The sequence below is a fragment of the Bombina bombina genome, chromosome 6 (genome assembly GCF_027579735.1).
Source record: "Bombina bombina isolate aBomBom1 chromosome 6, aBomBom1.pri, whole genome shotgun sequence".
Classification (NCBI taxonomy): domain Eukaryota; kingdom Metazoa; phylum Chordata; class Amphibia; order Anura; family Bombinatoridae; genus Bombina; species Bombina bombina.
The window spans coordinates 228,789,752-228,806,411 of NC_069504.1; the positions used below are offsets into that span (position 1 = coordinate 228,789,752).

General features: G+C 36.5%; 1 protein-coding gene across 3 annotated transcripts in view; it reads right to left on the reverse strand.

The window, feature by feature from the left end:
• Positions 1-10,844, reverse strand: part of TAFA2 (TAFA chemokine like family member 2) — a 502,683-nt gene extending 491,839 nt beyond the window's left edge. For all 3 annotated transcript variants that reach the window (XM_053716749.1, XM_053716750.1, XM_053716751.1), the window contains exon 1: positions 10,415-10,844. The gene's annotated coding sequence lies outside the window, so the exon portion shown is untranslated. The remainder of the gene's footprint in view (positions 1-10,414) is intronic.
• Between the last annotated feature and the right edge of the window lie 5,816 nt (positions 10,845-16,660).

Here is a 16,660-nt window from a genome sequence, read left to right on the forward strand (position 1 = left end):
CAACAGAAATGGCATAATAAAGGGCTCTATAGGATTGCAGATGTATTTAAAGAGGGTAGAATGATATCCTTCACACAATATCAGGCCCTGGACATAGAAGATAGGAATATCTGGTACCATTATCTCCAACTTAAATCCAGAGTATATCAAATAATGGGGAATGAAAGAGCCCCCGTAACCACCACACTAGAAAGGCTATGTCTGGCTGATTATCACATTAGAGGTGGAATTTCAACCCTATACACTTTATTTAATAACCCCCCTCCAGACAGCAAACCCCCCTTAATGATAAAATGGGAAAATGATACAGGGAGAACCTGGTCAGTTGAGACTTGGAGAGAAACTCTTAGCTGTGGATTATCCTTTACACAAAACGCAACCCTCAAAGAAAACTTCATTAAAGTAGCTTTCAGATGGTACTTATTCCCGACTAGATCAGGGGGAGGAGGCGATCCATCAACCAAGTTCTGCTATAGAGGATGTGGGGAGCTTGGGACATATCTACATTCCCACCACATATGTGGGTATGTTAAAGAGATATGGGATCAAACTTCAGATCTTATGAGCGAGATTTTCGAAAAAACAATAAAGCTAACTATGGAACAAGCTTTACTCCACTTCCCGATACCAGGGCTCTCTAGACACAATAACAAACTAGGAGGATGGATATGTACAATAGTTAGGTTAGGCATAGCTCAATTTTGGAAGGGACTACCCCCGAGCTTTGAACTGATAAAAAAAAAGATGATATACCATTTTGATAAAACATGCGCTTTAGCAGAATATTTAAATGATAAAAAGGCATTCCTTCTACAATGGGAACCTTTTATACACTTTCATGAGGCTACCAGGAGAAGGGGGGGGGGCAGACACGGACTAGGCCAGACGAAATGTTGTTTGTGGTTTCTACATTGTTTTCTTCGAGTGTGCTGTAACAACCCTGAACCGGTATGACATAATGTGTATTTTTGGAGTAATATCTCTATTATTAGAATGACCTTTGATCATTGATTTATTGTACTTGTAAAATCTTTGAATAAAAATTTTTTCAACATAACTCTAAAAGGCTCCCCTCTCCTTCCTACTCCAATGATGATAAGGTCTGGCTCTCCATAATCAACCCTAACGCTGTTACCCTACAGCTTCCTCCCTCTTATACAATTCCTCCCTCTTACTACATTTCATATCTCCCTTTTGAAGCCATATCAGCCTGTCCGTGGACAGTCTCAGGATGACCCTTCTGATAACCCTGTTGTTGATCCTGATATAGAGTTTGAAGTGGAGAAGATTTTGGTCTCCAGAAGATGTTGTAGCCGTCTTCAGTATCTTGTCCGTTGGTCTGATTATGGTTTAAATAGTGACTCTTGGGAACCATCTGGAAACATTAACCCCCCTCGTCTTTTGACTCACTTCCATCGCAGGAACCGTGGGAAACCTCGTTAGTGACCCACTGAGTGGTTCATGTGGAAAGGGGGTATTGTGTCATGCTGCTGCTCCTTTAATTGTAGGAGGTTCTACCTTTCTTCCTCACATATAAAAGGCAAGTGACTCCACATTTCTCTTTGCTTGTTAAATTTTGGCAGTTACACAAGTTGCTCAGTGCTCTGTTTTTCTTAAGCCTTTTTCCTAGGAGTAAACCTTCCTTCTATGTTGGACGATGAACAATTTTACTGCAAATTGTCATATCTGTGACTTCCACCAGCTGCTTCCATCCTGTGTGCTTAGCTGCTGTTTCGCCGCAACATATCCAGTCTCTCAGCTGTCAGTATAACCTTGTTTACAAGCTGCCCTTGCTGTTACAGGCAGTCTCCTGTCCTGTAGCCTTAGCTGGGGTAATATTCACATGTGTATATTAATGCTGTTCAATATTACCTGTACTTTTGTCCCTCTGCATACTAATATTATATTAACCCTATTAATAGATACTAACTGTATAACCAAACTACTACAGACTCTTAGCTTAGTATTTTTGAACAGCCACATAATATAATTACAATATAATTTAAAGCAACAGTATCATTGTTGTATATTTCCTGTCTCTGCTACAAACACCTCTGCAGTTGTGACCCATAACAATTTATTCTCACATCGGAAAATATCTAAACCTTACAAACAATATATGAGACCTTTTGTGTCTGTCCTATATAGTACAAGACCCAAGTGGTATACAATAGTGGACAAAAGTAGTGAAGAAAGCCCCGTCTTTATTAAATATCATCTGACTGACAAACATAGAGACGACTTGAAGAAAAGCATGAAAATAACTGGATGAATAGCTTAGGTCTGTCCTCTAAATAAAAAATAACTTGTGAGGAGTTGTGATTACATTACATAAAATAATACTTTATCAATACAAAGGGCTCCATTCATAATTTTACTGGCGGACCTGTAATCCCATGTTTGCGCTGTATGGGCACAGGAAGCTATTTGTCCTCTACCCATATATATATTTTGCTCGAGGAAGTTCTTATGAAGCACTGCCCCCTGCACTTGCATGGCTAATCATTCAGGAAGAACAAGTGCATTTAACTAATGTGCCTCTTCTCACTGCTGATTCTTAACTTGTGGTAAGGAAGCCCACTTGAGTGAATCTGTACTGCAAGGGCTCAAAAGCAGCCCCCGTTGCTTAATAAATGGAACCCAAACAGTTGAAAAAGTTTAAATATAGCTAAACTGCTATATAACTATTTCATCAAATATTATATTGCACTGTTTTTATTTGACTTTTAAGTTTTAAAAGTGTAAAATATAATTTCATTGATCTATTATACAGCTCATTTTACATGCAAAATATCAACGCTTCCTTATTGTTTATAGACACAATTAAAGAACAAAAAACAACAAGGATATGAAATGTACATATATGAAGTCAAAGAAGGGCTTATCAGGGCTCAAAATTTTCACTCGCCCACTAGCCATTGGCACGTAGAAATTTAACTGTGGCGAAGTAGGGAATATGCTTAAAACATTCATTTAAATTAATATTGTGGGGAAAATAAGAAATGTTCTTTACCCATAGAACAGTTATTTTTTTAGCAGATAACTCCCTTAAAGGGACACTGAACCCATTTTTTTTTTCTTTTGTGATTCAGATAGAGCAGGCAATTTTAAGCAACTTTCTAATTTACTCCTATTATCAATTTTTCTTTGTTATCTTGCTGTCTTTATTTGAAAAAGAAGGCATCTAAGCTAAGGAGTCAGACAATTTTTGGTTCAGACCATGGACAGCACTTGTTTATTGGTGGGCGAATTTATTCACCAATCAGCAAGAACTACCCAGGTTGTTCACAAAAAATGGACTGGCATCTAAACTTACATTCTTGCTTTTCAAATAAAGATACCAAGAGAATAAAGAAAATGTGATAATAGCAGTAAATTAGAAAGTTGCTTAAAATTGCATGCTCTATCTGAATCACGAAAGAAAACATTTGGGTTCAGTGTCCCTTTAAAGGGCAAGCAGCTGATGAATTTGTTTTGTATTCAAAGTAACTGCAGGGACACTTTTTCTTCTACTGTAGTATTGACAAGATCAGTATAGGTGACAGTTTACGCAGGCAAAATCAGCTACTAAAATTGATTGTCCCCTTTATCAAGCTAAAGGCCACCAATGGTTAGTTGTCTAGGTGACAACCCATGCAAAATATAAAAAGTAAACTGGACAGTTTTGTTTCATGTCCCTGCTGTCTTAGATTGAACCAGTCCTTATTTACACAACTTTGCGTTATGTTAGAGGGAGATAAATGCTGTCTACACACTATGCCAAATAGCCAGCTTAATAACTGTATTAAAAGTATATATTATTATTATTATTATTATGGTTTAAAATGAAAAAATAAATAAAAATAACTAAACAATAAGGTGTTGCTCAATGGCTAAACATATGGAAAAAGGTGTGGGGTAGTGGGTGTGGTGTGGGCAGGTAATGGGTGGGGTCAGTGGCAAAAAAAATTTGGCCTGGCTAGTAGCTTAGGGCTTAAAAATTTTGAGCCATATGAAACCCTTTAGAAGAGCTGTGTATATTCCAGCTTTGTATGGCCTCTTATTAGTTTTTTACATTCACAGCCTTTTCAGTCACCTTAAAAGTTTGTTTCATATATGGTTTTCAAGTGCCTTTGGACTGTATTACTGCCACCAATACTTATCATGTATACATTTCATCAACAGTTTTTCACAATATTTTTTGGATTTTTTTTTTATTTGTCTTCTTAAAAATTTTTTTTTACAAAATACTCAATATACTTAATACCCTAATAGAAAAATGTGTACAAAAAAAAAAAGATGCGATTATAAGATGCTATACGCAGAAAGTAGCAATATAGTATATATTGGCTGCAGGATTGAACTTTTAAATTGTGCCCTCTGCTGACCTCACCCTACACAGCAAAGTTTCCTTTTCCTATATCTGAAAACACAACCAGCGATTCTTTTCATTAATATGTATTTTATGCTTTTATTTATTTAAACAAATGTTTATTAACATGTTGTAGCTGCAATTACTGCCCTGAAGAAATTAAAGGGCTTCAATTTTTATTTGTAATAAAAATGTTAAAGGGAAATAATACTCATATGCTAAATCACTTGAAACTGATGCAGTATAACTGTAAAAAGCAGACAGGAAAATATCACCTGAGCATCTCTGTGTAAAAAAAGAAGATATTTTACCTCACAATTTCCTCAGCTCAGCAGAGTAAGTTCTGTGTGAAAAAAATGTACTTCAGCTGTTGCTCAGCTGCAGATAAAAAAAAATAATAATGAAGAAATGAACAGCAGCCAATCAGCATCAGCAGTGCTGAGGTCATGAACTCTTTTACTGTGATCTCATGAGATTTCACTTAACTCTCATTAGATTTCATAGTAAACTTCCTTAAACTGAATAGGGAAATAAGATGAGTGTTCACGTAAGGTCATTCCATTAGCTATCCCGGGACAGACATACTGATTTGCTGCTTAGAAGTCCTTTGCAATGGGATGTGGCTACTGAGGAATTTTTTAGGTAAAATATCTTCCTTTTTTACATAGAGATGTTCAGGTGATATTTTCTTGTCAGCTTTTTACAGCTATGCTGTATCGCTTTCAAGTGTTTCAACATTTGGGTATCGTGGCCCTTTAAGTCAAAGCTTTTTAAATATAAGTTGAAACTAATACAATTACGTTTGTTTTGTACTTCCTACTAATCATTGAGTCAGGACCATCTTTAACACAGGGCAAAAGGGGCAGCTGCCCAGGGCCCAGTCTTTGTTGTGGGGCCCAAGAGTCCTAAAAAAAATAAAAACATTTTTTTGGTTCATGCCAGACTGCTGATGTCAGTCCTAACACAAACAGTCAGTCCTAATACTGTCACACCATGCCGGTGTGGTGTCATGTGACATGACAAGCTAGTGCCATGTGCTGTTTTAGGTGTGCACTGTGCAGCACTGATTGCTAAAGCCTAACTCAACATCCAGCCAATCCCACTGCATCAGAAAAGGTTCTGCTGGGTTTACCACTGTTACCAGGTAACTGCTCTGGTGGTGTGGATTGTTCAGGGTAGGGCTGACTATAGGCGCATGCAGCAGAAAGCTGGAGCGGAAGGTATGTGAGGATTTGAACATCTGTGCAGCTGCAGACACTGCTCTCTTCAGTTTTAAAGCTGTGTGACTCATCTCACACTGTATTCATGCAGTCTTGGACATACAGCATCCAGTCTGTTTGTCCCCTTAGCCCTGCTCTTTCTGCTGTGGCCCTCAGATCAACTAACTGAAGTTTGTTAGGGGAACAGTGCTTTGTAGAAAGGTGTCAGTGGGAAGAATAAGTGCACCCATGCCCCTCCCCATGCAGCATAGTCTAGTGCAGGGTGAGAGGGAAGTGACATTTGCTTCTGTGGCTGATGTATAGTGTCATGCTAATACTTCACACATTAAGGTAAGGTTTATTTTTATAGATTTTTTTTCTCTCTGTCTCAGATTTTACAGCTTCCCATAGTAGTTCTGGTGTTCCAGTCAGTAAACTTATATTTGTCTGCACCTCCATGCTTCCTCCTCAGTCTTTACCTTGCTTTGCTCCTGTTGGCTGCCCTAAATCTCTTTAACCAGCCCTAAATCTATTTAACCAGCTAACCTCACACAAGAATCACATTGAAAGCATCAGCTTGATTGATTAGATCAGGGGTGTCAAACTCAAATTTATCGGGGGCCGCATCAGCAGTTTGGTCACCCTCAAAGGGCCGGTTGTATCTGTAGGACTATGTGTCCACTCTTTATTATCATAAATTATTGTCACTGCATTCAATTATTACTGTTTTTTGTAATAATGTAAGTAATAACTAGCTCTGAAAGCAGAAACATAGTCAGAATAATGGCAAGTAGATATTCAAATGTACGATTATTGTACAATTTATTGAAAAATGATTTTTGGTAACAGACAGTAATTTTTTTTTTTTTAAACAGACAAATATTGCCAAACACTGTTTATTACACATATGGCAAACACAAGGCATTAACTTTTTTTTAACTTTTCTGACTAGATGGCTGACATCGTTTTCCTGAGGTCAGTCCATCGATGACTGGCGTTAGGTCTTGTGCTGTAGCAATCCGCAAAATAGCATGGAGGTTATCATCAGTGATGCGTGATCTTGGTCTTGTTCAGTATCCAAAGTTTACCGCTCAGACTTTTAAGCAGAATAATAAGCAGACCCCCCCTAATAAGCAGACCCCCCTCCCCCCCACATACATCATATGTACTTACAGTACAGGAGAGACGGGTTCAGGCAGCCGTTGGATCTGTCACATCACAGGATGGCATGCGCTCAATATAAAAACAAGTGGAGGTTTCCTGAATGCATGTAAAGTGGAGGTTTCCTGTGTAGAACGGCCGGCGCCGCTAGAGGGCAGACGTTCTCTGGCTTGTAGGCTGCCGCGCATACGCTGAAGAGGCGGCTTTCTTGTGTCAAAAAAAAAAAGCGAGAATAAAAGGTGAAGGCTGGCGGCCGGCGGCAGCTACACGGGCCACATGACGAGGTCTAGCGGGCCGGATTCGGCCCGCGGGCCTTGTGTTTGACACCCGTGGATTAGATGATCCATAGCTGATCTTGTTCTCCGAAAATGTCAGGATTCCCACTTATAGGTCAGACACACGCAGTATACTAGACAGTGCACACATATATTGTATTTTACATATTGGATTATATAGAGTGTGTACATACATTTGTGTATGCTCTGGAGAGTGTGTGTTTGTGTGTACACGTGTATACTCAGGAAAGTGTGTGTTTGTGCGTACATGTGAATGCTCTGGAGAGTGTGTGTTTGTGTGTACATGTGTATGCTCTGCAGAGTGTGTGTGTGTACATGTATATGTGTATGCTCTGCAGAGTGTGTGTGTATATGGGTTAGGGGAGTTTGTTCTGTTAGGCATTCCCTTGGTATTCATGAAAGTGGTCATTTTGCTGTACAGTGGCTGTCTAAACAATAAATATGTAGTGAATATCCCAAAACTGGTGAGATGCTTTTAGGGAGGCCCAAAATAAATTCTTGCACCGGGGCCCTGTAGACATTAGGTCCACCACAAATTTTTACTATACAATGCCATGCATTGCATTCAATATTTATGTACTTTAAAAAAATATATAAAATAAATTGAAAACCAACATTTAATTAATTAATTAGTAAATATATTAAATGAATCCACAGTGGAGGATTTTATATATTTATTTACTTATTAGTACTGCTTAAGTCCAGTTTCACATATTTCAATTTATTTCATTTTTTTTTTTTAAATAATTAGCCCAACAGTGGATGATCCACTGCTAGGCTAATCATTTAAAAAAAATTATAAATTAAATTGATTTAGTTGTTTTTTGGAATGTTGAGGTGGAGAGTGAAAATTGCATGGGCGGGGGGCCCAAGAAAATATTTGCCCGGGGTCCAGTCAATATTAAAGCTGGCCCTGCATTGAGTGATGGGTAATTCTTGTTAAATTGAAGGTCAAGTTACTAATATTGCCCCAGGGCATTGCATAGACATTTAAAAATTAAGAAGGGTTTAATTCATGAAAAGTTTTAAATTTATATATATTGAAGATTTTTTTACCTATTTACCACTGCAACGATAAGCGCAGCTCTCCCGCCCACCATATTGTCAAAATAAGTGACAGATGACGATTTGTAAAATAACGAATCCTTGTTTCCCCCGGGGCGTTCAGCCCCTTTGGAAAAGAAGGATTGGTTCTTTTATGAATCGTCATCTGTCAATCAATTTGACAAAATGGCCAACCGGAGAGCTGCGCTTATCGTCTATAGGTAAAAATTCTTCAATATATATATATAAATTTAAAACTTTTCATGAATTAAACCCTTCTTAATTTTTAAATGTCTATGCAATGCCGTGGGGCAATATTAGTAAATTGACCTTCACATAAATGCTTATTGGTTGTTAGATAAATATGACCATTAGAAGGAAGTGCCTATAAGCCAATGGGCATTAGTAGGAAATATATAACTGATACTGGTAAATTAGTTTACATTTAAATAGCTTTTACTTCAGGCATAAAATAATACCTGCAAGTTTAAATGTTGCTGTTATTTATGGATGACAAAACATTTTTGAGTTTATTGTCCTTGTAATATTAAATTACCGGTATAACTTCTAAAATGCTAATTATATAAATAAATTTAAGCAATTTTTAACAGTTGTTTTTGATTTCTAGTTTGTATTTTTACATACATGAAAAGTAATTTAATTACTGTATATTAAAGAACTATGTTGATAATATGGAAAAATATACATTTCCCCTTTATATTCTTTACCTATTTTATTGTTTCCATGTGTTTATATAGATGTACACAGTAAATGCCAATGGATTTGGTGTTCCCTGTATACCATCTGTGCTAATAAACCATTACCCATCTGCGCTGCATAAGATACTAATGAGACTGCAGCCAAGTTGTACATGATCTTGGCACAAACAATACAATATAAAATAATAAATCACTATATTCATTTTTTAAAGGTTCAGAGAATGCTATATAACTATTTAATCAAATGATATTATATTCTACTGTTTTTATTTGTCTTTTGAGTTGTTAAAGTGTAAAATATAATTTCATTCATCTGTTAAACAGCTCATATTACATGCAAAATATAAACTCTTCCTTATGGCAAGATTACAAGTTGTGTGGTATGTGTTTTATGGTCTTTTTGCAAGCAATTTTCATTGCGCAGATATTACAATTCTTGAAAAATCGTGATTGCGTCCGCGTTCTAAGAGCTGTAGTTAACAGTTTTCTGAAACATAAAAGTTTAATGAAACCGTGGCCGGACTTTTAGCCGACGGACACTTGGCCGACGGACACTTGGCCGACGGACATTTGGCCGACGGACATTTGGCCGAAACACAAGTGGCTGTCAGATAACAGTCCGGCCACGAGATAGATGGATTTGATAGATAGATAGATACATAGATTAGATAGATAGATCAATAGATGCAATAGATACATTTGATAGATACGATAGATAGATTTGATAGATAAATAGATAGATTTGATAGATTGATAGATAGATAATTTCCCAGACAGAGAATTACAAAACGTGCGGTTTGTGACCCATGGTAAGGTTCCCAGAGGCAGTTGCGGCGCCCGAGGCTCTGATTAGAACAGAGCACTCTGGAACGTATCTGCCCTCGGCCGAAATCGGAACATTCTTTAGCTTTCTGTCTGTCAGCCAAATGTCCGTCGGCCAAATGTCCGTCTGCCAAATGTCCTTCTGCCAAATGTCCTTCTGCATTTTGTCAGAGCACCAATGAAACACTTTAAAACTACATTACAAAGTACGGTTACACTCATATTAACACTGTCTATTAAAAAAAAAAAAAAACATTGCACACAAAAGTTATAAGGGCTCAAAGATAGGAGATCTTGGGTGTTATAAAAAAAAAAAAAAGACAGAGAAATTTGGATTTATATGTAAAGAGATATGCTGAGCTATAAAGATAATGAAAAGATTTCACATTACAAATTTACAATCTTATGCATATTAAACAATATCTCAGATGAATTTTCAAAGAGATATTCACATATAGATCTCGAACTATATATACACAATATATTCATATACATATCTCGCTATAAATAGATATATCTGTACAAAATTTTATATATATATATATATATATATATAAATAGTAGGGATGCACCGAAATTTCGGCAGCCGAAATTTTCGGCCGAAAATGAGCCTATCCCATTCGGGCCGAAAGAGGGGCAAACCGGCCGAAAATTGCGTGCTCTATCTGCCCCACACCTACACTTACTGGCCGCCGCTTACTGCATCTACTTGCACCTAAAATTAAGGATGGTGTAGCTAGAGGCCTTCTCGGCCGTTTAATTAGCAACTACATTTCCCACAACACCACTCACTGCAGCACAGCCTCCTCCCTCCTTTCCTACCTAGAGCGGTTCCTTCCTCTTTTTGCAAAATCTGCACTTCCTGTTCTGAAAGGCTCCGGTGTACTGTTTGCTTAGTGCTGTAGAAGAAGAGTTGCTCCGGTTCAGTGGTTCAGCAGTTCACCTCTGTGAGAGACAACGGAGGTTTGATTTACAGTTGTGTAGTGTGAGGAGGTAGAGGGGGGTTGCTCTGTGTTATGCTGTTGTAAATCAAACCTCCGTTGTCTCTAACAGAGCTAAACTGCTGAACCGGAGCAACTCTTCCTCCACAAAATGCTGAATAATTGCAGTAATAGACAAAGCTTCTACGTTTTAAATCCCTAGTAAACAGTTATACAAGCAGGGCTTTTACTTAGTGTGTGTACCACATGTGTGACTTTTTTGTGCTGTTATTTAGTCTGTAAATAGTGTGTGTGTGAGCTGTGTATAACATATTTACTGTATAACCTATATATATATATATATATATATATATATATATCTACTCATAACCTAAATATACAAAGCTTATCTGCTCTTTATTAAACCCAACAAATACCACACTACAGTTTTGTGCTGTTATATAGCCTGTACATAGTGTGTGTGAGCTGTGTATAACCCATAAATATCGAATACACAGCTTATCTGCTCTTTATTAAACATGACAAATACCAAACTGCAGCTCTGTGCTGTTATATAGTCTGTAATTAGTGTGTGAGCTGTGCATAACAACTATTTACTGTGTATAACCCATATACAGTATATCTAGTTATAAGCTAAATATCTAATACAAAGTGTATCTGCTCTTTATTAAACCTAACAAATACCAAGCTGTAGCTCTGTGCTGTTATTTAGTCTGTAATTAGTGTGTGTGAGCTGTGTATAACATAACTATTACACATGCAGTATTCCTGATCTGCCAATAAATATTAATACTGCAGTGTAAACCATTTCTTGCAAGTTTTAATTGTCTAGCCCTTACTGTTTTGCATAGATAGAAAGGTTTTCTAGGACTATACTAAATTTGGATAACTAGTAAACCAAAAGAAAATCTCTTAAATCTGATTCTGTTACATAGAACTGAATGAAGAATGTATATTGATATTAAATAATCAACAATATATTATTCTTCACTCATTCATATATAACAGAAACAGATTTAACAGATTTTTATTTATATTGCTTTTTAAAGTTATTTTTTTGTCCAATTTCAGTGTGGTTAATGGTTATTTATTTATTGGCTTGTATTTTTTTTTATTTCAGATCCATTAAATTCATTAAAAACTGTAATATAAAATTATAGAAAAAAAACTATTTTAAAATCATTTTTGAAAAAAAAAGTCAGTTTCGGTTTCGGTTTCGGTTTTCGGCCAAGGGCATCCTGAATTTTCGGTTTCGGTTTCGGTCCAGAATTTTCATTTCGGTGCATCCCTAATAAATAGAACATATTCCTTTAATAAAACATTCTTGCAATATGAAATATACACTTTTTTCATGTACACTTTTTGGAGGAGAATACTTCATGTGCTTTGCGCAACAGATTAGGGTTTTAGGTTATTTTTCTATATGTCTTCTCCATTGACTTCTATGGGGGTATACGTGAATGCGCACGCAATCTGGCTTTATGGATTACGCGGGTTAACACATGCGCAAAATATTTTATTATTATTATGTTATATGTGCTTAGTGTTTATAGCCCTATAAAAAGGACAAAAACAACAAGGATATCTGTAGTCAAAGAGTGACTTATTGAAACCCTTTAGAAGAGCTGTGTATATTTCTGCTTTGTATGGCCTCTTATTAGTTTTTCAAATCCATAGCAATTTCAATCAACGTTTGTTTAATACATGGTTTTCAAGTGCCTTTGGACTATATTACTGTCACTAATACTTAGCATGAATACATTTCAACAACAGTATTCCAATACATCATAAAAAAATTGCAATAAGTTTTTACCATATGTTTCGACTTTTTTTTTATTAGTCTTTCTAAAAAATGCAAAAACAGCATATAATGGTTTTCAGAAAAAAATTTGACATTCAGAACCACCTGTTTTCTGAGGGTCCTAAGAAAGAAAATCTCCAAGTTTGATAATCTATTTATTTATTTTTTTAAACACAGAGAGAAGCGTCCTCTCAGGAACAAATTATTATTTTTTAATTTACATATCGTATGATTAATCATAGTGCGTGCAGTGAGGTCTTCAAATGTTTGTTTGCAGAAAGGGATCTTTAAATGTATGTTTGCAGAGAGTCTGTAGGATTGCTTGTTGCAGTGAGGTCTTCAAATGTTTGTTTGCAGAAAGGGATCTTTAAATGTATGTTTGCAGAGAGTCTGTAGGATTGCTTGTTGCAGTGAGGTCTTCAAATGTTTGTTTGCAGAAAGGGATCTTTAAATGTATGTTTACAGAGAGTCTGTAGGATTGCTTGTTGCAGTGAGGTCTTCAAATGTTTGTTTGCAGAAAGGGATCTTTAAATGTTATTCTGATTGGCTGATAGAATTCTATCAGCCAATCGGAATTAAGGTTGAAAAAATCCTATTGGCTGATTGCTTCAATCCTATTGGCTAATCCAATCAGCCAATAGGATTGAGCTCGCATTCTATTGGCCGATTTACCCAAAAATAGCAGTGCTCTAATAGCTGGAGTGATGAACTGTTATTAGTGGTATAGCAATACCCCTTGAAAAATATACTTTAAACTGGTCTATACACGCCAATCTATTCTTACAGGCTTAAAATACACTTAATAAAATTTCATATATGTAAAGATTCTATAAAAATAGACAAACAATATTCATACAGGCTGTTCATAAATATATATAAATAACAATACAGGTAGAACTCAGTGTACGTCGGGGTTAGGTTCCAGGAGGAATAGTTGTAAATCGAAACCGTTGTAAGTTGAAACCCAGTTTATAATGTAAGTCAATGGGAAGTGAGGGGTTAGGTGCCAGGCCCCTCTCAAAATTGTCATAAGTAACACCTAATACATTTTTTTTAAAGCTTTGAAATGAAGACTTTAAATGCTAAACAGCATTATAAACCTAATAATATAGATTGGATCATCATCAAACTAAGCTTAATGAACAAAAACATTTGCTAACAGCACCTAATTAAATAATCACACAACAGACTACATCATCATCAAACTAAGTTTTTTTACTTGCACTTTTCTGCAATCAGTTCTCTGCATTGTTAGCATGTTAGATAATATTGGGTCTGCACCTATTCTATGCATTTCAATCTGCAGTGATTAAGCAGTTAGGCACCTTTACCTCAAGCAGCTGGACAGGAAGATAATAGGGAAGTGGCTGCTAAAACTTGTTGCTCGATAGCTAATGTCTGCTCTGTGTACACAGATCAATTTCAGGCTGTTAAGTTGCATAACTTTGCTGCAAAACAAGCGGACAGCTCCACCTACTGGCTATTTTAATTAGTGCACTTTGCTTTCCAAAGCTTTTCAAAAGCAGTCACATGACTGAAAAAAAAGGTTGTTATTTTGAAACGGCGCAAATTGAACCGGGGTAAACTGAGAGCCACCTGTACTCATAAAAGGCTATACATGCCCAAACATACTTATACTTTGGAGGATGTTAGATCGCAATTTTATCTCACAATGCCATTCAGCACTTCACTGCATATAGCGAAGTGCAGCTCCTCTCATAGACTGTGATAGCTTGTCAGTCTTCCGAAACAAATGCTGCATAAAGTAGACAAAAGGAAAAAAGCGCTACCACAACTTACAGCATCAATTTTTTTTAAATGAATTATGCACACATATCACACTTACTAGAGGTAAGTTTAAATAAGCCTTCTTAAAATCCTTTTCAAAGTTCTCAGCATACACTTTTCTGCAACCGGTTCTTTGTAGCGCAGTCAAGTCTCCGTGATAGTGAACGGATAGGGCCATACTGCGATAAACTTTTCAGCTCAAACTTGCACTCCTCGGGGCTTGCTGTTTCTGGAACCTCCTATGCCTTGTAACGTAACCTCCCTGGACGCGTTTCGTCTGTGCCCGGACAGACTTTTTCAACAGGATACACAAACTGCTGGAATTCCCTTTCGCTTCCGGAATGTCCTCTTTTGAAATTGCCGCGCTTCCCTGAGGGCTCCACCCTCAACACCCACAAGCTGCTCTTATTGGTCTATCAGTCCGTATTAATTTTGTACATAGTTACAGCTTGATTATAACATTGTCAACTTTGTAATAATGACGGCATTTCATATAGTTAATATACTTTACCAAATCTAAAACATTATAGCATTTCATACTCTCAACCTCAAATTAACAATGGCATTTCATATATTTCATATAATTTATCGGATTAAAACATTTATAGAAATGATATAATTAAAAACTATTGTTAGTTTGCTCATGTTGTCAATTTATCTTCGTTGTCTTGCTATCTTTATTTCAATGGGAAGGCATCTAGGCTGGGGAGCCGGACAGTTTTTGGTTCAGATCCTGGGCAGCACTTGTTTATTGCTGGGTGCATTTAGCCACCAATCAGCAAGCACAACCCAGGTTGTGAACCAAGGATGGGCCAGCTTCTGGACTTAAATTTTTGCTTTTCAGGTGGAGATGGCAAGAGGATGAGGAGGGTTTTTTATAGTGGGAGTGGATTGGAGGGTTGTTTGGAATTGCGTGCTCTGTCTGAATAACGGGAGAGGGGGATTGGGTTCGGTGTCCCTTTAACTGAATGTAGGTTTCTATTGATTTATGTTGTATTACTCTCTCTGTATATTTGTATATTCCTGACTAATGTATTCATCATATTCTGTGCTCCATTAATATAATTTTATGTTTATGTATGAACTACCGAGTATAAAAATATGTAGGTTAAAAATCTTTACCAGTTAAAAAAAATAAAAAAAAAACTATTGTTAGATACTATATACACACACTATTGCCTAAAAACGCTATTTTAAATATCTTCTAATATCTATACCCCACTGTATTGTTACTAACTACGCTATGTTGTTACTGTGCCGCTTGAACAGATTGGATTTCTATCTTTACAGCATGAATGCTTGTAGGTGAATATTAATGTTTAGTCCCTGAGGCGACATACTTCCTAGGGAATAAATCCATTTTGTCCCTGCCTTTCTTAGTTTCATCAGGCGATTTCCCTCACTACCCTAACTGGCAATCTTTTCTAAGACCTTGCATTTTAGTCTCTCACTGCTACATTTGTGTTTGAATTTACAATTATTTGACATACTATGGCCTTCAAATCCATTCTTTATATTTGTAAGATGTTCATAAACCCTCTGCTTGACCTTCTTTTTGGTACGACCTATATAGATCATCCGCTATTGCTCAAACAGCGTGAAACATTTTGGATATTTAAGCTCGATACCCTGGAACCTAAAGGCATGAATAGAGAAATAGATTGGACCCCTTTTTATTAATTACTATCTTAATATCATAGTTAAAAAAAAAATTGGGATTAATGTCCTGTCATTATTTATATAATGTAATTGTTATTTTTATTCTGTATCTTAGATCTCTATGACCATTGCCTGTCCTGATTCCTTGAGTTGATGTTGCTGACTCTGAAGTGATATAAGTATACTGCTAATTGTACACTGTATATGATGCATCTTTGTTATTAATGAGCCATTCATTGTTACATTTATCTATCTAAGTTAATCCACTGTAGTTGTAAATTGCTAAATTGTTGCAAAATTCACCATCAATTTTGATAATAAGTATATAATAGTTCCTTGTGGCCTCTTATCTGTTGTTTTTAAATTTTTCATTCACACTGATTGTGACACAAGATGGCGCTATATACAAACTTTGTGAAGCTTTAAGAATGTAAGGGTTAAAAATTCCCAGGTGTTGCCTATAAAACACAGGTGTGTAATGAGTGATGTTATCACATGATTAAGGGGCACGGCCCCGAAACGTTGTGACTTTGTTTGTTCCTGTTCCTTTTGTACACAATAAAATAAGGAATTTTGCAAGGAGACCACCTTGTTTGTTTTTCATACTATTGCTTGCAAGTTGGCAGTTACTTGCACCGGTCTCCTGTTTCCTGGGTTTCAGTGCTGGATACTACTGTTTTTTGCATATTTTACTATATAGATCATCCCACATATACAGGTCAGCTGGTATACTACAAAGGGTAGATTTGCAAGTTGTTCTACACTTTAAATTAAACTCCTTTGTTCTATTCCAATTCTTAGTCATCTCATTGTCTTCATCTATCATGGGACACACACAACAATTTTTTGTTCCACATAGTTTGAGGGTATATTCTATAG